The sequence below is a fragment of the Pinus tabuliformis genome, chromosome 4_2 (assembly GCF_031772625.1).
Source record: "Pinus tabuliformis cultivar Carrire ecotype Pingquan chromosome 4_2, CPIR1, whole genome shotgun sequence".
NCBI classification, from domain to species: Eukaryota; Viridiplantae; Streptophyta; class Pinopsida; order Pinales; family Pinaceae; genus Pinus; species Pinus tabuliformis.
The window spans coordinates 9,980,211-10,004,060 of record NC_142304.1 but is presented as its reverse complement, the minus strand read 5'-3'; positions in this window follow the sequence as shown (position 1 = coordinate 10,004,060).

Sequence of the window (23,850 nt, the reverse complement as noted above, 5' to 3'; positions counted from 1 at the left end):
GTCAAACATGCTAAGCTACATGGGGAAGAATTTCTCAAAGATATTGCATGTAAGCTTCGAAAAGAATGCACAACAGAGCATCTTGGTGCATTTTGGTTCCAAGAAAAGTACTTTGTTTCACTTCCTTTCAGGATAGGGTCTGATCACAAACCACAAAAGGCCTCAGCCAACCACATGAGCCCTACAGAGCAAAAGTTGTGCCAACAAGAAATCAAACAACTCCTGGATAGGGGATTGATTGAACCTTAGAAAAGTTCATGGGCACGGCCTGCTTTCTACATCGGAAAGCACTCAGAACAGAAAATAGGTCAAAAGAGGTTGGTTATCAATTACAAGGCATTAAATGAAGCACTAGAACCCATCAGGTATCCTCTACCCAGCAAAGACATACTCCTTGCAAAAATCTCAAGTGCTAATGTGTTTAGCAAATTTGATCTGAAAAGTGGTTTTTGGCAGACAAGCATAAATCCTCAAGACATGTATAAGTCTGCCTTTGTTGTCCCAAGAGGACAATACCAATGGAAAATTATGCCTTTCTGCCTTAAGAATGCGCCTTTTGAATTTTAGAAATGCACAGAGGATATTTTCCATGATTTTGATTTTGTTATTGTATATATTGATTATTTATTAGTTTTTAGTAGACACATACAACAACATAAAAAGCATCTGGAATCATTTGATCGTGTTGTTTTCAATCACGGATTAGTCCTATCTCCAACTCATGATAAGTTTATTAATGCCAAAACCAAGATCTAATATCTTGGATTATATATTTCCCAAGGGAAGATAGAACTGCAACCTCATGTTCTACAATCTCTGTTAAGATTTCCAGACCAGCTTCCAGATATCAAATCTGTCCAAAGATTCTTAAGGTATTTCAACTATATCTAGAAATTCTGTCCAGAACAAGCTAAGGACACCAAAATTATTCGGTAAAGATTGAAAAAGGATTCAATATGGCTACCAAAAATGACTGAAGTAGTCCAACGCATCAAAGAAAAAATCAAGAATTTGCCATCTTTATCTCTTCTAGAACAGGATTTACCTTTCGTTCTAGAAACTGATGCTTATGACTCTTTTTAGGCTGCTATTCTTCTACAAAAGCATCATAAGAGAGTTGAGATTTGTGTGTATGCTTTAGGAACATCTTCGTCAACTAAGTTAAAATATCCATCCTCACATAAAGAAATACTAGCTGTCAAGAATGGGATTAAAAGATTTTGCCTTTTCCTAAAAAGTTTGCATTCTATTGTCAAGATAGATCTCAAACATATGAAAGGTATGCTCCAAAATAAAAAATTCTTAGAACAAGGGAATTCCTGATTCCTACCATGGGTACTCTAGCTCGGAGGATTTGATTTTGATATTATCTACAAAGTAGGGAAATAAAAATATATTGTTGATATGACAACGAGAGAAGGGAAAGGAGATCTAATGGTTATATCCATAAAAAAGTTTAAGATAGGAGAAAGTTCTTCTAAAATGCAATCTCAAATCGATTTATGTCCATCATGCCATTAGCAGTTCTGCTAGGATTGTGGAAGAGCTTTTATAATTAAAAAAAATAATAATGAAGCGGGGATGGCTGGAACGATGGTGTCCAGTAAGTCTCACCTGCACTCAGGCCACAAAGGTTGGGAGCCAAGCAGCTTCAATGGCCGTTTGGAGCTTGCGACCTCCTCAAGGAAACCCCTGGCATGAATCCTTGGGAGATCTCCGGGCCCATACACATTCCTAAGCTCAGCGGTCCCCAAGGGGCAGGAAAATCGTGGAACAAAGCATAGAGGGGCACCAACAGGCTGCAGAGATGGTAAATTGAGTGGCCTGACTGGCATAAGATGCGTGGGGAATAGAGATGGAATGCACACAAGAAGGACGATGAGGGTTTCTGTAGCAACCGTGTTCACGTCCTTTCATGCCCATGATCCAAAGTTCTTTAGAGTTCATAGCACTGGAGCAGGCAATCTATTTGCCATAAACCCAGAGGTAAGGGAAAGCACGCTCATCATTTACCTTATACACAATCAAGAGTCTAGCTGCACTTTTCTTGTTTGGACATCGAATGGATCTGTGACAACCTACCTCACCATGTAAGATGGTAATATCTGTAGACCAGTATTAATCTAATAGATCAGGTACTTAGAGGACCGAATAGCCCATGTGAAGTACATATCTAGGGGCATTCAAGGGCCAAGATACCCCTCTTCCATGACTCACGGGGCCAAAGCGCAGAAGAAATTCCGAAGGGCAAGCTGAATGACATAGATCTAGTGGTTTGGAATGGGTCATCAGGGTCAGCAGATCGAGGCCATTCTTACAAGGATCCATACTCTATAGTGACGGGCACAGATACAGCCCAGACCAATAGAGACCCCGTGAAACAAAATATGAAAATGTCTGCTGCCGAAAGAGGTGATATACAGAGGTCTATGGGACTACGGATGGCACAGTATAAAGCAGAGCATTCACAGTTAACTAAATAGTGGGAACAGGGAATCAGAACCTTGTTGGGAAACACAGAGCTCACAATGCGACAAAGAGTAACTGCAATTGTTCGGACAAGCTATCCCCAGTCGGCAAAAAAACCTGGATCTCTGGTAAGTACCCTCTGCTTCCAAGTTTTTGTCAAAGCCCCTATCGGAAAAACACATTTACTTTGGGTATATGGAACCGGTTATGTGAAGCAACTGAAGCATATCATCTCACAACAAGTGGGATATCCCTCCAGTTTACAAAATCTGATACACGGGGAAAGAGCACTCCAGGACTCCAAGCATCTTAAGGATTACAAAATTACATCTCTGTCACCCATAATTCTCAATCTGAGACTAAGAGGTGGTGTGGCAGATAACAACAAAAATCCTTACAGGGGAGAAGGAAGTGGGAATTGCTCAGCAAAAAATGCAGAAACACATCAGGGGGGAAAAACTGGAGGTATATCTTTCAAAAACATTCTCCAAGGGGAAAATGTAGCCATATCAACACCAAAACAAGTAGGAATGGAACCAAGGCAATATATTGTGTAGCAGTTGAATTATACATTAGAATTAATCATAGATATACTAGAAACATATGAGCGTTGTACTATATTTGAAAAACAAGCTTTAATATGTAGATTCAACTGTTTTTGGCCCAAGCCTGTTGAACTATTTCATTGGATTTTCATCACACCATGGTTTCCAGAATTTGATGCAATTACAACAGTTGTTTCTAGGATGCCTGTTTGGGTATTCCTACACAACCTTCCAATACACCTCTAGAATCAACAAGTACTTGCAAGAATCAGTAATACTATTGGGCGATTCATCAAAATGGACACCTAAAGACTAGAGGAAAGAATCTACACTTTTGCACGAATTTGTGTGGGAGTAGACCTCTGTTGAGGTTTGCCAGATCAAATTCAACTGAAGCATAGATAGAGGAGCTGGACATAGGTTTTAGATTATGAAAATACATCATTCATATGCAGAACTTGCCAACAAACTGGACATCTGCAAAACACATGTCCAACAGCCAAAAAAGGCACTCGTATGAAGAAGAAAACAGGGAAACAAGCCAAATGATGGCAATTTCCTCCACCACTCTCTGATGATGAGGAGGAATAGGGTGTGGAACATGTCATACCCAATGAGAACAATCAGATGAATAAAGAACCAGAAGTAGAGGACATAAATCCACAAGAACCAATGGACTCATAGCCGGTAAAGATACCAGAAACAATGGATATCAGCGGATCCAAACAACAACACATATCAGACACTTTAGATTCTGATAAAGAAAACCGCCAAAATGTGGCTGACACCTCGCTAGAAATTGTATCTTCATTACCGAATCAAGGGGAGTGGCGAAAGGTTGAGAAGAAAAAAGGGCGAAAAGCTTGACTTTTCCCCACCTCTACATTATTTTCTTGTTATTTCATGAACTTTGATCAGCAGAAAACTACTGTTGATGGAATGTGCCACAACATCTGCAACATGTAATTTTGTTTTAATTAATAAAATTATGATTTTTCTCTCTGGAAAGAAGTTATGTTGGGATTGTTTTTCTCAAAAGATTTTATCACTGCCATTAGAGATACAGAAAAAGATTTTAGAAAAATGGTTCAATTATGAGAATGGGAAACACGGTTATAACATCAACAGGAGCCTCATTAATAATAATAACATCTATTTTGGTCAAGCCAGAGAAAACCACCCAAAAATTGTTTACATATTTGATCCAAGTATAACTTGGATGGATTATTATGGAATTCTACAATATGCCAAAGCTTGGGGGAGAATTTTTATTGTAATGTATTATGAAGATGTTGTTTCCCCTTTTAGACATTGGAGCCAATGGATGGATCTGCTGATGTATTCATTTATTCCAAGGAAAGATGATCTCAGTAAAGTAGGCCCAAATTGGACTTTATCTTTGCTTCATAAAGATATGGAAGAAGGCAGTCTGACATATGATATCTTTGGATCTGATCTTATTTATCAAGGTACCACAGTATAGATCACTCCTGATAGCTCTCTGACAGGCCACTACTTCAACATCAACATCAATTATTTTGGAGAAATTGGTATTCCACCAGCCAATTGTGATTGTTTTATGGCATCTTCATCCTTTTCAACTTTCTTTGGACATAAGCCACCTTGGCTCACTCAAACCATACCTAGAATAAATCTTGATCCTCATCGTGAAGTACCCACTAATTCTGATTATGAATATGATTCTAGCAAAAGTCTGAAAGGATAGGATTGGTAGACTCTCATTTCATCTTTCTCCGCTTTCGAGGGATTCACCCATGAAGAATTCCCTTTGTGTAGTATGGTGCACGGTTTACTTACTCTCATGAATGGTGCACAGTTTACTTGCTTTCGTGGGTTCCTCCTCACAAATCTCCACTGTGTTTACTTTTTCGTAATCTGCTTTCATGGGTTCCTCCTCAGGAATCTCCACTATGTAAAATTTTCGAAAGTAAAATCTTAGGTTAACTTTCCGGACGAATATCTAAAACTAGAAGAACTTCTCCGACTTTTGGTGGGACTTGGCCCACATTTCAGAGAATCTATGAAAAAGTTTAGATTTGAGATCTATAGTTTGTACACTTTATGTAGATAGGTCAGATTTCGAGAAGAGACTCGATGCTCTCTTGAAATCCAATAAATAAAGACAATGTATCGCCATTTGGGCATTCGAGTTGCTAGAGCATTTTCTTTGTACAGGCTCTCTATTATTCTATCTTAGGTCGAGTTCGACAAGCCTATGCATGTGCACTTTGATGCATGTGTGAACCTAAAGTGGCAAGACTCTTAGGAAGCATTGAATCTGAGACTTTGCTAAGGTCGGTCCATGCGCTCCACGCTATGCTATAGTCTATAATTCTGGAATCACTTGTAAATTGATAGGAGTATTTCGATAATAGAAATAGACTTCTGTATTTTCAATTCTAAGACTTATATGTTTTTAAATCTGATACCAGATTTAAAAACACAGAAGCCTCAGAATTGAAAACACAAAAGTCTCTTTCTATTATGGAAATACTTTGATCAATTTACAAGATCGAAGTATTTCCATAATAGAAAGAGACTTATGTGTTTTCAATTCTGAGACTTTTGTGTTTTTAAATCTGATACCATATTTAAAAACATAGAAGTCTCAGAATTGGAAACATAGAATTCTCTTTCTATTATGGAAATACTCTGATCAATTTACAAGTGATACCAGAATTACAGAATGAAGCATAGCGTGGAACACATGGACCGAACTGAGAAAAGTCTCAAACTCAATGCTTCCTAAGAGTCTCGCCAATTTAGGTTCACATATGCATCAAAGTGCACATGTGCAGGCTTGTCGAACTCGACCTAAGACAGAATAATAGAGAGCTTGTAGAAATAGAGAGCTCAAGCGACTCGAATGCCCAAATGACGATACATTTTATTTATCTATAGGATTTCAAGAGTGAATCCAGTCTCTTCTCGAAATATGACCTGTCTACATAAAGTGTACAAACTATAGATCTCAAATCTAAACTTTTCCATAGATTCTCTGAAATGTGGGTCAAGTCCCAGCAAAAGTAGGAGAGGTGCTCTGAGTTTTAGATATTTGTCCAGAAAGTTAACCTAAGATTTTACTTTGGAAAACTTTACACAGTGGACATTCCTGAGGAGGATCCCACAAAAGAAGATTATTAAAAAGTAAACACAGTGGAGATTCCTAAGGAGGAATCTATGAAAGCAGGTAAATAGTGCACCATTCACGAGAGTAAGTAAACCATGCACCATACTACACAGAGGAGATTATTCACAGGCGAATCCCTCGAAAGCCAAGAAAGATGAAATGAGAGTATACAAATCCTGCCCTTTCGGACTTCTGTGAGAATCATATTCATAATCAGAATTAGTGGGTACTTCATGATGAGGATCAAGATTTATTCCAAGTATGATTTGAGCGAGCCAAGGTGGATCAAGTCCGAAGTAAGCTAAAAAGGATGAAGATGCCATAAAAGGATCACAATTGGCTGGTAGAATACCAATTTCTCCAAAATAATCGATGTTGATGTTGAAGTAGTGGCTCTCAGAGAGCTATCACGAGTGATCAATATTGTGGTACCTTGATAAATAAGATCATATCCAAATATATCATATCTCAAACTTCCTTATTCCATATCTTTATGAAGAAAGATAAAGTCCAACATGGGCCTACTTGACCAAGATCATCTTTCCTTGGAACAAATGAATACATCAGCAGATCCATCCATTGGCTCCAATGTTTGAAAGGGGAAACAACATCTTCACAATAAATTACAATAAAAATTCTCCCCCAAGCTCTGGCATATTGCAGAATTCCATAATAATCCATCCAAGTTATACTTGGATCAAATATGTAAACAATTTTTGGGTGGCTTGCTATGGCTTAACCAAAATAGAGGTGATTATTATCAATGAGGCTCTAGTTGATGTTATAATTGTGTCTCCCATTCTCAGAATTGAAATTTTTTTCTGAAATCATTTTATGGATCTCGCATGGCACTGATAAAATCTTTTGAGAAAAGCAATCCCAGTAGAACTGATAATGGCATGATGGACATAAATTGATTTGAGATTGCATTTTAGAAGAACTTTCTCCCATCTCAAACTTTTTGATGGATATAACCTTTAGATCTCCTGTCCCTTCTATGGTCATCATATCAACAAGATAGTTTTCTTTCCTTGCTTTGTAGATAATATCAAAATCAAATCCTTCGAGCCAAAGTGCCCATCGTAGGAGTCAAGAATTCCCTTGTTCTAACATTTTTTATTTTATTTTGCATCATACCTTTCATATGTTTGAGATCTGTCATGACATTAAAATGCACACTTTTTAGGAAAAGGCGAAATATTTTAATCCCATTCTTGACAACTAGTATTTCTTTATGTGAGGATGGATATTTTAACTCAGTCGATGAAAATGTTCCTCAAGCATAAGCACAAATTTCCTCTCTCTTATGATGCTTTTGTAGAATAATAGTAGCCCAACAAGTCTCAAAACCATCAATTTCTACAATGAAAGGTAAATCCTGTTCTGGAACGGATAAAGATGGAAAATTCTTTTTTTTTTCTTTGATGCGCTCGACTTCTTCAGTCATTTGTGGTAACCATACTAAATCCTTTTTCAATATTTTCTGAAGAATTCTGGTGTCCTTAGCTTATTCTGGAGAGAATTGCTAGATATAGTTCAAACATCCTAAGAATCTTTGGACATATTTGATATCTGGAAGCTAGTTTGGAAATCTTAACAGAGGTTGCAGAACATGAGGTTGCAGTTGTATTTCCCTTCGGAAATATATAATCCAAGATATTCGATCTTCATTTGGGCAATAATAAACTTATCCTAAGTTGGAGATAGGACTAAGTTGTGCTTGAAAACAACATGATAAAATGATTCCATATGATTTTTACGCTGTTGTATGTCTCTGCTAAAAACTAACGAATCATCAATATATACAATAACAAAATCAAAATCATGGAAAATATCCTCCAAGCATTTCTGAAATTTAGGAGGTGCATTCTTCAGGCCAAAAGGCATAACTGTCTGTTGGTATTGTCCTCCTGAGACAACAAAGGTAGTCTTACACCTGTGTTGAGGATTTATGCCTATCTGCCATAAACCACTTTTCAGATCAAATTTGCTAAACACATTAGCACTTGAGATTTTTGCAAGGAGTATGTCTTTGCTGGGTAGAGGATACCTGATGGGTTCTAGTGCTTCATTTAATGCCTTGTAATTGATCACCAACCTCTTTTTCCCTCTTTTCTGTTCTGAGTGCTTGTTGACGTGAAGGTTGGGAATGCCCATGAACTTTTGCAGGGGTCAATCAATCCCTTGTAAATGAGTTGTTTGATTTCGTCTTGGAACAAATTTTTCTCTATAGGGCTCATGTTGTTGGCTGAGGCGTTTCGTGGTTTGTGATCAGACCCTATCCTGAAAGGAAGTGAAAAAAAGTACTTTTCTCGAAACCAAAATGCATCAGGATGGTCTGTTGTGCATTCTTTCTGAAGCTTACATGCAATATCTTTGAGAACTTCCTGCCCATGTAGCTCAGCATGTTTGACAATATTTTTTATTTTTGATAGGTCTTCAATAGCTTTCGTTCAATTTATTTATTGGGTGGCCCCTCTCAAATAAGTAACTAAAGAGCAACTAAAGTTTCAATTTACTTATTGGGTGGGGGGGCGTTGGTCGAGCCCCTCACCATTGGAATAGTGAGTGACTCCATCCCTCCGGTCCTCTCCCGGTGGTTGAGCAACTAAAGTATCAATTTACTTATTGGGTGGGGGGGGCGATGGTCGAGCCCCTCACCATCGGAATAGTGAGTGACTTCGTCCCTCCGATCCTCTCCCGATGGTCGAGCAACTAAAGTTCCTTGCTTTCCTAGCGTCAAGCAAGCCCATATCCACATTATGAGGAGGAATCCTTATAGAGTATGTATTTATCGTAGGGACAAATACTTTCTCATTTTGGACACTGAATGTGATTTGGTCTTTATTAGCAATTACGAGCATGTGTCTCTTTATAAAATCTTGACCAAGAAGAATATTAGGTCAAGTGTCATAATTATACATAGTAACATATACAATTGTTGAAGAAATATATATAGGAAAATCAGGAGCTATATAAGAAATCTTCATGATTTGTTTGTTAACAGCTTTGAAATGTACCTTTGTTGGCTACCAATAATAAGTTGGGATAACCTTTTATTTGCAGCAACTACTCATGGCGCCTGTATAAATTTGGGCATCAAACTAGTAGCTTTTGAATCCTACTATTTTGATGGAAACTAGAATGACCATCTAGTCTCCAATGCCAGTGATTTCTTTCACTAGTTCTTCTTTTGTATTTAGCCCAGTTGTTGTGTGTTCTTTGTCGAAAACAGATGATACAATTTGGAATTGTTAGCCTCACTCTCATAATAAAACAATTATAAATCCAAAATTATAATTAAATAAATCAAATCTTGAGAATTAGGAGTTAGTTCCTCAAACCAGGGTGTTTAGTTAGGATGACAGATTCTCTCCAACTAGTTCTCCTACGTTAGTGTTTTGTTGAGAATGTATCTCAACCAAGTTTGTTCAAAATAGGTGCACTATCTTGAGACAACTTGCTCATGTTTTTATACGTATCATAAACATTATTTAAAAAGGAAAATTCCTACAGTAAAGTCTCTCATGACTTTTCCACCATGTCTGGTTTGGGTATATTTGTACTATTTATTTTTTGAGTGTTTTATTAGTTTGATTAAATCTCCTTCATGTGGTATCAAAGCGAAGTTCATGATTGATGGGATTGTGTGACAAAGCTTGAGTGTTAAAAATTTTGTGTGCAACTGGGGAGAGCCTGGAAAAATGGAGAAGTCTTAATATGTAGGCGAATGTGTATGCGGAGTGTGAAAGTGACAGTTTATATATATATATATATATATATATATATATATATATATATATATATATATATTGGTTTCCTAGTGTGATTGAAGAGGAGAGAGCCGCTGCCCTGAGAGATTTGCTAATGGCAAGAGCATCATTTTGAGGACTTGTTACAGTGAATTCGGTGCTCAGCTTTTGATATTCTTTTACTTCATAGGATCACTCTGCACGAAAATTCCATGAATCTATCATTGAACCCAGGTAAAAATTTCCGTATTTAAGCCTCTCTCCATGGAGAACCATCTGATAATTCAATTCGTTAGCCGGTAGCCTTTGAATGAAGCAGTGATTGCAAAAATTGCCTAGATCATGGCCAATCTCATTTCTTGAGTGCAAATAAGCATGGTCTGCATAAATTTTAATTTGTAAAATTATTTAAATTGTACCAAAATAAAATTTATCATTTTACGACACTTCGAGGGTTTGAGTTGGATGAGTTTTTATGAGGATTCTACAGTGAATTGATTATAACAACGATTCTTGTTTTTGTATTTGTTGGATTGTTGAGGGTATATACAAATCTGGCGGTTTGAAGGGGATTCCATGTGATTAGGATTCCATGCACTCCAGTCCTTGATATCTTGGATTCAGAATTTGAAATTTGTGTTGTGATGTGCTTAAAGGAATGATTGAATGGATGTAGCGGCAACGTGGTGTATTTCCTCACTGGATCATTTGTTTGTCTAAATGAGTTTATTTGAGGGAAAGAGTGCTGACAACACTGTGGAAGCAAGGAGAGGGAGTATCTTTCTTGTGTGATCTTCTTTTATAACAACAACATCCATACCTGCGCAAAAAGCCCGAGGTGAACTGCCCTCGACAAGAACACAATTGACCTTTGGATCAGCAACCCTTTCATCCAGATACTTCTTGTATTGCATGTCCATCTCTTTATTCATCACATTCTGGGCTTTAGGCCAGTTGAGCGTGAGCACAAAAACTCCATTTGGATAAACGTTTCCCCAAACAAAAAGTGCAACTTCCACCATTGTAGACAAGCTGGCAATTTTCATAACAGATTGACAACAAGGAGGAACCCATGGAGCTGGGATTATTTCAGTAGACTCCAAACACCATGCATCTCTCCTAGCCTCCATTAATCTCTCCCACAAACCTAGTGCCCCCATAGAGATTCCACTTATCTAACCACACATAAAGAATCATGTTGTAATGAAGTAAAAGCTAGTTAACATACCCAGTATGCAACGTTTGGAGCCGAAGGAGCCCTCGTCCCTTCTGAAGCCTCTGTTCCAATCGCACCTTTGGTACCTCTACTCTTTCCAACCTTGTCCTTCTAGCCTTCATTGTCGTCGATAAACTTGCCCACTTACTTATGCCACCTTCCTTCATTCATGTAGTCTTAAGCATGTCGAAGGCCACTGCACCCTGCGCTTCAAGCATGTGAGGGGTGGTGGAAACATTCCACTATGACCTTATCATGATGACAACCTTAATGGCCCTATCCGATAGCTCACACCTCGATCGAGGGAACATTCTCCTCTTTATTTGAGAAAAATCTAGGGAATATTTTCTAACCAATCACCTAATTTTCAAGGAAAAAATTTCCATGTGTGCCAAAGGACCAATTTTCAAAGTTGAACATTATTTTTAACTTTATCTTTTTTCTTTCTCTTTATTATATATATATATATATATATATATATATATATATATATATATATATATATATATATATATATATATATATATATATATATATATATATATATATATATATATATATATATATATATATATATATATATATATATATATATATATATATATATATATCTATATATATATATATATATATATATATATATATATATATATATCTGTCACACACACACATAAGGAAAGAAGAAATATATCAAGCTAAGGTTGCATGCAGGTTAGAAATCCTCCCTCCTTACTAACACCATGTGAGATTACATTGGAATATGTTAAATAAATTCCTCTCAGGTGGTAAGTTGTTGATAGAGTATTAGTGTATTCCCATTAACCAAGAAATAAATTATTCCCCCATGAATAGTCTTCATTCTCACACAACCATTATCATGGACATTCTCAATTTGATATGGGCCTTACTAGTGTGTGGTATACTTCCATTTATAATTCTTGAATTTAGAGTAAGAAATGAGAGCCCAATCATCTATCCTAAATTGGTTTTTTTGAATAAAATTCTCACATCATTTGATTCTCTATTGGTGTACAAGGGCAGTTTGTTAAATGACATCTTGTTGTGTCTTGTCTGGTATACTTAGCTAAGTTATTCTTTCTTGTTGTGCATCTATGAGGTTCATAGATAAATAAACTGCAGTTCTAAATCCCTTCACTTGAATTTTTATTAGAAGAAGTGCCTATTTTCCATATATTGGTTTGTATGGTGTGGCCAATTAGGAAATTGAGGAGAAAACATAGTACACATATTTCAAACAGAGAAATACATATATTGCATTTCAAAACCAAAATACATCCTACATATATATTTTTTATGAGGTTCAATAGATTCCAAAATAGGATATTATTGTTGAGAAAATATCTCAACAACCTAATCCAACCAACAAACCTAATCTGCCAATATACTATTATAAGTGTTAATTCTAAGTCCCTCCCTTACCGTTTACATTTAAAAACTAATATCTCAAAGATAAATACAAGAATCACAGATTATAGTTCACATATAACTCACATTTGTTTGATATGGTCTTCAGTGGAACTCCTACACTCTCTAAAATATCATGGACCATGCTCTTTCTCCACCACAAGCTTAGATCTTCTAGCTTAACTCATTTAAGGTAAAATTATCTTTGACCATTGTTTATTCACCTATAAGATCAACAATATTGACATACTTAACTCGTTGGGGCTTTTACAGGAAAATTTGTCAAGTAACTAAACCACTCTATGGACCTACTACCATCTGTCAGATATGTTGATTTTTGCTATCTGTCAATTTTTGGGAAGGCTGTCTAGATATTGAATGTGTTCAGAAGTTGATCATACAATTTAACCTATCTAACACACAAATATCACATACTATAACCAATAGTCATTGTTTAAGGGTTTTTGATAAACAAGAAAAAAAAATCATAACAATCTGTAAACATAATCAAACTAGTGATATGTTCAAGGTTTTTCGAGCACCAAGAAAAGTTAATTTGAATTATGTAAATCTGTTCATAATTGGTTATGCACTTTTTACAAATAGAATTAAAATAATATTTAAAACTAAAATGACAAATCTCACATCAACAAAACCAATAATCATGAAACTGTATGTTGTCATTTAAGCATAAACAAGTATCCTATTTCCTCCCAAGCATGTGCCAATGGTTGCTCATATATAGGTGTCTCGATATTTCATCTTGATTTACTATTTATCTTGGAGTTTCTCTTCTTCATAAAGAAAATGGTAGAGTGGTCAATTCTAACAAACTCTTACTCAAATATTGATTTTAGCAGAATCAATACATCTAAAATACCAACTCCAAATATATCTCAAAATCGAAAACATGCAAACATAGCCAACACCAATTCCTCATTCATATACATGTGTCCGTAAAAAAGTTAGCATGAACAACCCGTCATGCACATCATTCCAAGCTTTTCATATGATGGACACCAAGTACTAATCATATGGCTCTAAAGTCTCTCTAAACAAGAATGGCCTGCTCCACATTGGATTTACACTTGTCAACATCTAAAAGCTTCTCTTGTAATGTGATCGTTGTTCTCAAATGTAGAGAAGGCTCACCTAACCTTTCTATATTGAATCTTGCAACTTTCAAATAGACTCATCGAGCCTTTTTAGTGAATGGATTCCATCCTTTTACCAAGGATCGATGATCAAACAACAATTGAATCAATATTTTTTGAAATTACCTATGCAAATTCCAAATTCATGATTAGTGTGGAAAACATATTAGTTAAGTTTTTACTAGTGCCATTTCATTTGACACCATTTCCTATGGTCATTCACTAAGTATAATCTGGAACTCAACATTCATTTACCACCAATAGAAGGTCACATTCTTCTTGGGAATCACAGATGTCCACTAGCTCTTATTTTCCAATCCCAAGATCCAATCCCATTGCCACTACTCCAGAACCCCTACGCGTTAACACTAGTCTAAAACTACAAACCTCACATGAATTCTACAAGGATTCTGCCAATGAACCTTGATCTCTTGACACCCTATTATAGATGTTGATGAATCCTTATTTTTCCACCCACAACCAGAGATTTCGAGAGTTGCAAACCATCTAGCATGGGTGTGTGGTAATCGTGACAATCAACACATAGAAATCCTAGTTGAACGTCGAAATAATGGTGTCTCCACCTTTCAAACCCATGAAGACATTACACTTACAATAGCAAGGACTTCTCTTCCAACAATAGGAATTATGTGGATCATACTTAAAACAAAACTAATACTCTCCCATTGTACTCTAACATAGTAATATCTAACATACTCCTACTCTATGTACATAGAATTAACATTAATCCTCACATATTTTCCATCATCCTAGGCCCTCCCTTAAGGGAGTCAGGCCTATATGGGTTCTAATAGTAAATTAGATAATTGAGAAGAAAATATAGTATACACATTACACACAAAACAATATGTATATTGAATTTCACAACCAAAATAGATACCACATATATAGTGTTTATGACATCCACCAAACTCCAAACTAGGATATTATTGTTGAGAAAATATATCAACAAAACTAGTCTACCAATATACTAATTTAAGTTTTAATTTTAATTTTATCTTATTCATATCCATCCATGTATTTCTATATGCCCAAATTCCCAAAGAAGCTAGTTTACCTAATCTTTATGATGTAGTTATATGGTTAAAACTACCCAAAAAAATTTGTTAGTGCATTCCACTTGTCCATTCACTGGTAGATAATAAGGAGAGGATTTTAGGTGCTTAATTTGGTAATGTTGAGTGATTTCTTGCATTAACATTCATATATACTATGCTTCTTGATATGCAAAAATTTCCCTTAGTACACAAAAATAGGTAAAAATATCATCAAATATAAAATCTATGACTTCTTTATCAATGACATCAAAAAGAGCTTTAGTATGTACCCTTTTAGTAACGTAATAAGTACAAACAAAAATATACCTTTTCTTCTTTAGTTTTCAAACCATAGGCCATAAAAAATGCAAAGCCCATGTTTCAAAAGGCTCAATGAGTACATATGGATGTAAATGAATGTCACGAGACTGTACTAGGTGGCCCATTCAGTCACAATTTTGACAAATTTGAACATTATTTTTGGCATTTTGAAGAGAATGGGCCAATAATACGTAGGCTAAATGACTTTGAAGTTATTCTTTTGTCAGTGAATTTCACTCCCCATCAATAATCATGGAGATCTTTCAGTACGTCAACCATATGGACTTCATGTACTCGCATTCTGAGGATTAAATCAAGTCCCTTCTTGAAGATGACCCCTCAAATCCAAGAACATAAAGTGTTAATAAGGTCCTTGAGGACATATTATGCATGTATGTAATGAATCAACCTAGAAAGTGGGAAGGTTATCTACATCTAGTAGAGTTTTCCTATAACATTAGTTCTCAGGCATCACTTAAGATGAGTCCTTTCGAGGTTTTTTATGAAAGGAAGTGGCATATACCTTTAAGCTGGAGCTGACCTAAAGATATATTTTGATAGTGCTAGATCTACTACAGGAAATGGAACAGATGGTGAAATAGATCAAATAGAATTTAAAGGAAGTGAAAGCTAGACAAAAAGGCTATGCATATTTAAGGAGTATACAAAAGAAATTTCAAGTGGGTGAACATGTTTATATTAAAGTACAACCGAAAAAGAGTTTGTTAACATTGGGGATTTATTCTAAACTAGCCCCTCCATTTTGTGGGCCATTTAAGATACTATCCATGGTAGGGATAGTGGCCTACTAGTTAGCTATACCAAACCACATCAGAGTTCATAATATATTTCACGTGTCTATTTTGAAAATATATATGCATGATCCTACACATATAGTGGATTGGAATGTTGTACTAGTCAAACCTAAAGAAGGTTTCTAGGTTGAGCCTCTACAAATTTTGGAGTGGAGGGAATTTACACTTAGGAATCAAGCAATCACCTAGGTTGAAGTGAAAAGGAATAAATTTGGGCCTAAGGAGGCCATCTGGGAGATGGAAGATAAGGCGAAGGAAACATTTCCTTCATTGTTCCAAGGAAAATGGAACTTAAAAACCTTGAGGACGATCTTCCATTACGAGATGATCAAGGTACAGTTGTGACGACAGACCCTTCCAAGACCTTTTATTTTCATGATGTGTTAAATTTCATTTTTAAAAGAACATAAATGAATACATCTTCATGCTGTAAAGAAGAGGAACATGAAATTTGTCAACACATGAAAACATAAGTCATTGATAACAGAGATCATCTAGAAGGGACTACGTCTGCAGACCTCGGTTTCAAGATGCTTTATGCCACTGCATTAAGTGTTGTCAATAGTGATGATGTATGTAAGAGGTGATGTCGTTATCATACAAGGAAAATTCCCTCACGTAGGGGTGACTCCAAAAGATGTTCCACTAGAGGAACTCTCAGTTAAAAGACTCCTATCAGTATGACACAAACTCATGCATGATGATCATGAGCATCCCACGAGCATGGCATAAAAGGGATCTCAATGCGAACATGCATGACGACAACATGAGTATTCCATCAACATACAACAAAGGGATATCAAAACTAAACATGATGAATCATGACAACAAGTACGTCACAGATATGATTCCACATCACATCAAGCGGGACTCATGAAAACGAGTAAGAAATAGGATCCCACATGAAGTATCAAATAGGGATCTGTGCAGCACAATGCATAGCAAAAGAAGTACATGAATACACTGCATATACCTCACATCCAGGGGCCATCTAAAGAAGTGAATGCCAAACTGCTGAAGTTGTTCAAACCATCAATCACATGGTAATGGCTACTCGCACATAAATGTTGACACCTACACTCCACTTAGAAAAGTGGCCAAAAAATAGAATGAGCAAATGAAAAATTTGAACACACCATCAGATTTGTGGCATCGAATAGTGCAAAATTGACTATCAAATTTATGAATTATAAGAAAGTGGAATTTTGGGGCTTAAAGAATCTTTTAGATTCCCCCTATATTCCTCAAAGATTCCCTCCTCCAGGTCCTCTGAAAATATGCTGCTCAAATCAAAATTCTGATTGCACCATTAGGTTCCTTATGGAATTCTAAGAAAAATGAGTATGAAGTTGGCTACATTCTGACTCTAGCAAATTTCAGCCTCAAAGGAATCTGGAAGATTCCTCGAGATTCCTCAAAGATTCTCCTCCACTGGGAATCTGTGAATCTGCTGCATAGAAGGGGAATCCAACCTTGCCATAGTGTTCCCTGTGAAAATCTAAGAAAATTGACTATAAACTTAGTTATATTCTGACAGAAATAATTTTGACCTCCCAAGAGAATCTTCGGGCATCAAAGAATATTATGCCTTGAAATGCATGTCAAGGTTTTTCCTCCTCTGTCTTGAAATTCGTGCCCACTCCCGATTTCTCCATCTGCCTCCTTGGTGCACTGAAGAAATTGGTTTCTTATAAAACCTCTCGGGTGGATATTCGATGAGTTCAGTGTGGCATGTTGGTAAAGATGGACAATGGTTGAGGAGGGGACAGGTGGTCAAACCCTACCCCTCCTTTTTTACACATTATTGTTTACTATTTTAACTGAAATAAATTTGGGGGTGGTCGGGTCTGCATTGGGCAGCCCACCCTAACTCTCTAAATTTTAAACTTCGCGCATTCACCGATGCATTGTGTTTTGGGTGTGTATTTAATAGGGTACATTAAATTGGATATGAGGCCACGCGATGTGGGCCAGTCCACGTGGGTTGGGTGGGTTCAATACCCGCATGCCTTGCCTTCATCGTTTTCCTTTTTGTGTTTTTTATGTGAGGTGTGCGGGTGGTGGGGGTGGTGGCCCAACACCTCTCTCTCTCTCTCTCTCTCTCTCTCTCTATATATATATATATATATATATATATATATATATATATATATATATATATATATATATATAGATATATATATATATATATATATATATCTGTGTGTGTGTGTGTGTGTGTGTGTGTGTGCATTTATTAATAAAACATGGCCGTTTGTAAAAATTCTGATTTTAAGCTGAAGGAGTCATTTTAACGATGCAACAATTTTTCCCAGAATCTGGCCGGATTTGGTTGGATTCCACCTGCTAGAAAAGTTCAAATCATGATTTGTTAATCTTGCCCAGTCAGCAAAAAGTCAACCCAACTTTGACTACCTCTATCTCCTTCATACGGACTTGGATTGATGAACCATTCATACCACCACGATCATGATGATGAGGTCTTTAACATGAACCTAGTTCGAGCATAATCCAAACACTTTTATTTTTTAGCATTCATAAACCCTCTTTGTCATGTGTGTGTCTCTGGAGCCACCTGGATCAGTCCTCCCCACTGAGGAACTTTTGGTCCTCCAAAAGCATGAAAAACAATCTACAACTTTTTTGTACCTTGTCTGCATCACAAGCATCCTGAAAGGCCTCGCTTCCATCTCCTTCACCTTTGTTCTTCGGAGCCTTAAGTGATGAGCCGACACCTAGAAAATGTATGGTTATGTAATCCACAAAAGGTACATGTTTTTTGACTCCATGGTTCACACTCATCCCTAACAACATGATTATAATCGAAATGAACATTTGAATGTCGAGAGTATTTATGCCTTTCCTTTCAGTCTCTGGTGGAAGTATGGCGATGAGAGCTTGCCTCATCTCTCTCCCTGTAATGGACACTGCCATGGGATGATGGGAATGTGTTCCCATCATTCTCTTTCCTCGACGATTTCAACAATGCCTCCGAAGAATCTGACACCTTTGAGCATTCTCCTTTGGTGTATCTCAATCCTGCAAATTGAGGTCTCTGCACAACCTCCAATGGTTGAGTTATGCCTTGGTTACTAACACCAAAATTTTCATCCTCGTTGTGCCTCATCCTTGTAAGGAGCCTCATGTTTGTCCCTGTAATTGGGATCTCCAAATATCCAATAGAAAGCATATTATGTGACGATGACACTGAAAGGAAATCAATATCTTTTACCTCCTCTGTTGATTTGGAAAGAACTGATGAGGGCTTCTCATCATCTGTTGTTGGTGGTTCACTAGCTGTCTTGGTGCATTCCCCACTTCTTTTCTGACATACCCAAGTCCTATCTGATGGGGTAATTCCTCCACTTTGATGGGGTTGACAATGCCTTGGCCATTAACACCTAAGTCTTTTCCTTCATACCCCATTCTCTTCAACAGTTTGGAGCCAACTCCTGTGGTATGATTTTCAAAAGCGACGAAATCATCATCAGGAAACATACATGAAGACGGAGAACTACTTTTTAACTCACATGGGTCACACTGCAGCTTTTCCAAGGCCTCGTCCTCTTCTTTCTGCTATCGTAGCAAGCTATGTTTTTCCTCTTTCTCTTCATGTAGATGCATCTTCAATTCAGCATTCTTTGTTTGAAGACTTTGCTTGTTGTACTTCAGTTCTTCCAGGGCCTCTTCCATGGCTTGCAACTGAAGCTGCAATCACTCATTTTCCTCTGTCTCTTTCTATAGAGTTTCATACATTATTTCCACTCTTTTGGAAATTTTGAGCATGGTCTCGTACATTGCTTTTTCATCCTCTGTTGTTGCATGTTCCATTGTTCACACTTGAAATTCACATCCATGGAAAGACCATTCTAATACCACTTGATCTAGGTCCGGGTGTGACAACGGACCCTTCCAAGACCTTTTACTTTCATGACATGTTAAATTGAATTTTTAAAAGAACATAAACAAATACATCTGCATGCTCTAAAGAAGAGGAACATGACACTCATCAACGCATGAAAACATAAGCCATTGATAACGGAGTTATTCTAGAAAGGACTATGTCTCCGGGCCTTAGTGTCAAGATGGTTTAGGCCATTGCATTAAGTGTTGTCAATAGTGATGATGTACGCAAAAGGTGATGTTGTTATCATACAAGGAAAATGCCCTCACGGAGGAGTGGCTCCAAGAGATGTTCCACTACAGGAACTCTTAGTCAAAAGACTCCTATTAGTATGACACAAACTCATGTATGATGATCATGAGCATCCCGCCAGCATGGCATAAAAGAGGTCTCAATGCAAACATGTATGACGACAACATGAGTATCCCATCAACATACAACAAAGGGATCTCAAAACAAAACATGAAAAATCATGACAACAAGTACATCACACATATGATTCCGCATCACATCAAGCAGGTATCATGAAAATGAGTAAGAAACAAGATCCCACATCAAGCATCAAACACAGATCTGTGCAGCAGAATGCATAGCAAAAGAAGTACATGAATACATTACATATACCTCACATTCAGGGGCCATCTGAAGAAGTGGATGTCAAACTGTTGAAGTTGTTCAAACCATCGATCTCACAGCATCAATCGCATGGCAATGGCTACTCGCACATAAATGTTCACTGTTGAGCTAATTTATTAACACAAATTAACATAAGTATTCATTATCAATCCAGGTTTTTAAAACTTGGAGACAAGTCCACAGTGTATGGATATCAGGTATAGCCAAGCTTAGAAGATAAATTTTGAAGAACTAAAGAAGTACATATTACAAATATAAACTTATATTAACAATTCCTAACTCACTTTTGAAATGTATGAAATATGAAGTGGCTCTTAACTTAAGAGATCCATTTGTGTCCTTCTCTCTCAATTATCACTTAATGAATAGAAATCAGAAATCATGAATTAACAATAGCATAAGATGTATAAATAAACAATGAAGAAGAATCTTAACTTAAGACATCTTTGGGTATTTTTCATCACAATTCATTCATCATTATGCTATCATTGGAAAACTGAAAGTACATAAAAACTGCTTCCATGTAACAAAGATGAATTCTAGTTTTAATCTATTAATTCAATAAAAGGAGAATTCAAATTGAACACTTTGTTGTCCCTTCTTATTAAAATGATAATCAAATTAAGATTCACCAATAATATAAATCATCACACATTAATTCATAAGCAAATCTGAAGCAAAGCAAGTAAACAAATCTAAAGCAACCAGTTCATGAAAATTAAGCTAATCTAACAATGAAGTGTACTTAGTTTGGAGTGGGGGCCCTCCACCCTTGCCTTGCACACTTGAGGTTGTTATCAAATGCTAAAACTTCAGTCACTCATCCACATCAATGAAAAAAAAAATGAAAGTATAATAGGTTCTTCAAATTAATCTCCAAAATCCAAATGTCTCAGCATAAAGTTATACAAAAATTACATATCATAAGCCTTAAAAGTCTTGGTTTAAATAGATGTTTATGAAACAAACTAATCTAAAGTCTCTCTAACAATCATATCTATTCATATCCATCTATCTAAGTCGAATCCATCCAATCTATCACTATAAATATGGACAATCCCATTAAATCATAAAACTGCCCTATTTCCTAGGGATTTTCTAGGTGACTAGTCATGTTTGACCAGCCTTGACCGAGCCTAATAAAGCTTGTTTTGACCAAACCAAGTGGAACTATTTTAGTCCTAGTTCCCAATATTTCCATTCATGCATCCAACTCGAGACCAAGTGTCCTGGAAATATGTCATCCACATAGCTATTACGGGAATTTCTGATTCTGTCCAAAATTGCACTTGAAACTCAATTTTCATAAAAAATTCTAGAAATTGCAAAATTAAAATTAAATACCTGAATATGCGTAAAGTACATCAAAATGAGATGGATATGATGGAAAATAGATGGAAAATATAACGATTAAGTAAGTTTCTTTAAGCAAAAATAGACCAAAACTGAGGGCCAACATCTCCCCCTTGATGATCTTCAAGCATGTCCTCATGCTTGTTTCTTCCTTTTGGATCTTATTACACCTGTTGTGCGTGCTGTTCCAGACCCTGATGCCCCTTGTTTTGCTTCCTCTAACAAATAGTCCATCCCTGTGTCATGCTCTTCTTTATACAAAGTAGCCTTAACTTTCTTCTTTTCATACTTGCTTTTCCACATGTTCTTTTCCTTAAGCCACTTGAATGCCTGCTTGAAAATTAGATCATTCTTCCTCTTTAGTTTTCCTATTTCTTCAAATAATTTTTCATCTTCCTTAACCAATTTTGCATTACTCTTCTTATTTGCCTTGTTTTCCTTCTTCAAGTGCTTTTCCAGAATCTTATTTATTTCTATTTGATCTGCTAATTCTCTAATTTTGCTCAAGTGTAATTCCTTTTCAAGTTCCTGTGTGTTTTTCACAAATGATGTTACTGCCACATCATCAAAATAAGAATATTTTTCTAGAGCTTCTTTCTCAATAATATCCTCTGCCTGTTTCTCTGTAGAACATGTTTCCACAGTTTGTATTTCTTGGTCCCTGCTACCTGTTTCAATTAGGCTCTTCTTCCTAAACCTCCTAGGAGTGGACATGATGGATGTGTCCTTTTCAATCATGATTGTGTTGGTTTGCTTCTTAGATCTAGTTCTGGGATAAAATGGCGAGCTCACAATGCCCCTGGTTTCCTGCTCTACTTTGTTTTGTTCCTCAATGACCTACTCCTCATACTGGTTTTGGTTCAAAAACTCTCTCCAAATCATCCCTTGAGTTTTTACTTGATATCTACCAAAATTTTTATCAACCCCTGATGATAAACTTGTTCTTCTTTTGGTTTGTTTTCATTTTTTACTACCTCTACCATATTAATGAGACTTCGAAAGAAGAAATATGGTAAGTTTATATTGACCACCCCTTTAATGTGTTGGAGTCTAATATGATACAAATGTGACACATTGTATCCCGTATCACAAGTGAAAATTTTTTGGATGATCAAGACTAGTTCTCCCCATGGCTCATTGAAACACTCCCTGGGTATACCTTTAGCTCTGTCAAAGGTTCCCTTTATATTTTTCTCTGGGAATAAAGTCCACGCTTTCTCCCTGAAGTGTAGACCTTTGTGGTAATTTTCTCCTATCATTGGAACGTCTAATGCTTGGGAAATATATTCCTGAGTAACTGGAATGGTTAGGTTTCCTACTCGTGTTTTCTCATGAGTATAATTATTCACAAATTCCCTTGTTACACCTTCACTTTGACTATTAAATCTTTGTAGGAATATTATGAGCCCTACCTGATACAACTTTTCTACTGTTTCCTTCCTCAAGTTCTCTATTTGAAATTCCAGCTCTATCCTAGTAGTCATATTTTCTATGAACCAGTGAATATTTCCTTCTACTGTCATTAACTTAATTTTTTAATAATGACAAATAACAAACATTTATGCATAAAAATCCTTTTTGGTTCATTTTATAAAAGGATTACCTTTCCCTTGATGAACAGTCAGCCAATCTATTTTAATCCCTGTCTCTCTCTGCAGCAATATTGTCCCTGTTTATCAACACTCTGCTCTGTTCACGTAAACCGAATCTCCTTCTTTATACACACCTCTGTAAGAAAGAAATTGAACTCTGTTTTGGAAAAGAAATATATTAAAAAAAAATGAAATCGTATCATAATTCCTCCCTTCGATTTTCATTTTTCTTAACATATTCTAGAGTCACTTCTTCATTTACTGATTATTGAATTGAGTCCATTGTGTGTACTTTTTTACTTCACTGTTTATACAATCAACATGCAATGACCAATATACAACACTTCACTGCTGGTAACCAACGAATTTGTTTCACACATTCAACTATAACCCTATACTCTATTTTTGTTGACCAATTCCTTTGTGCAATCAAACTAAAACTCGTTCTTCTGTCACACT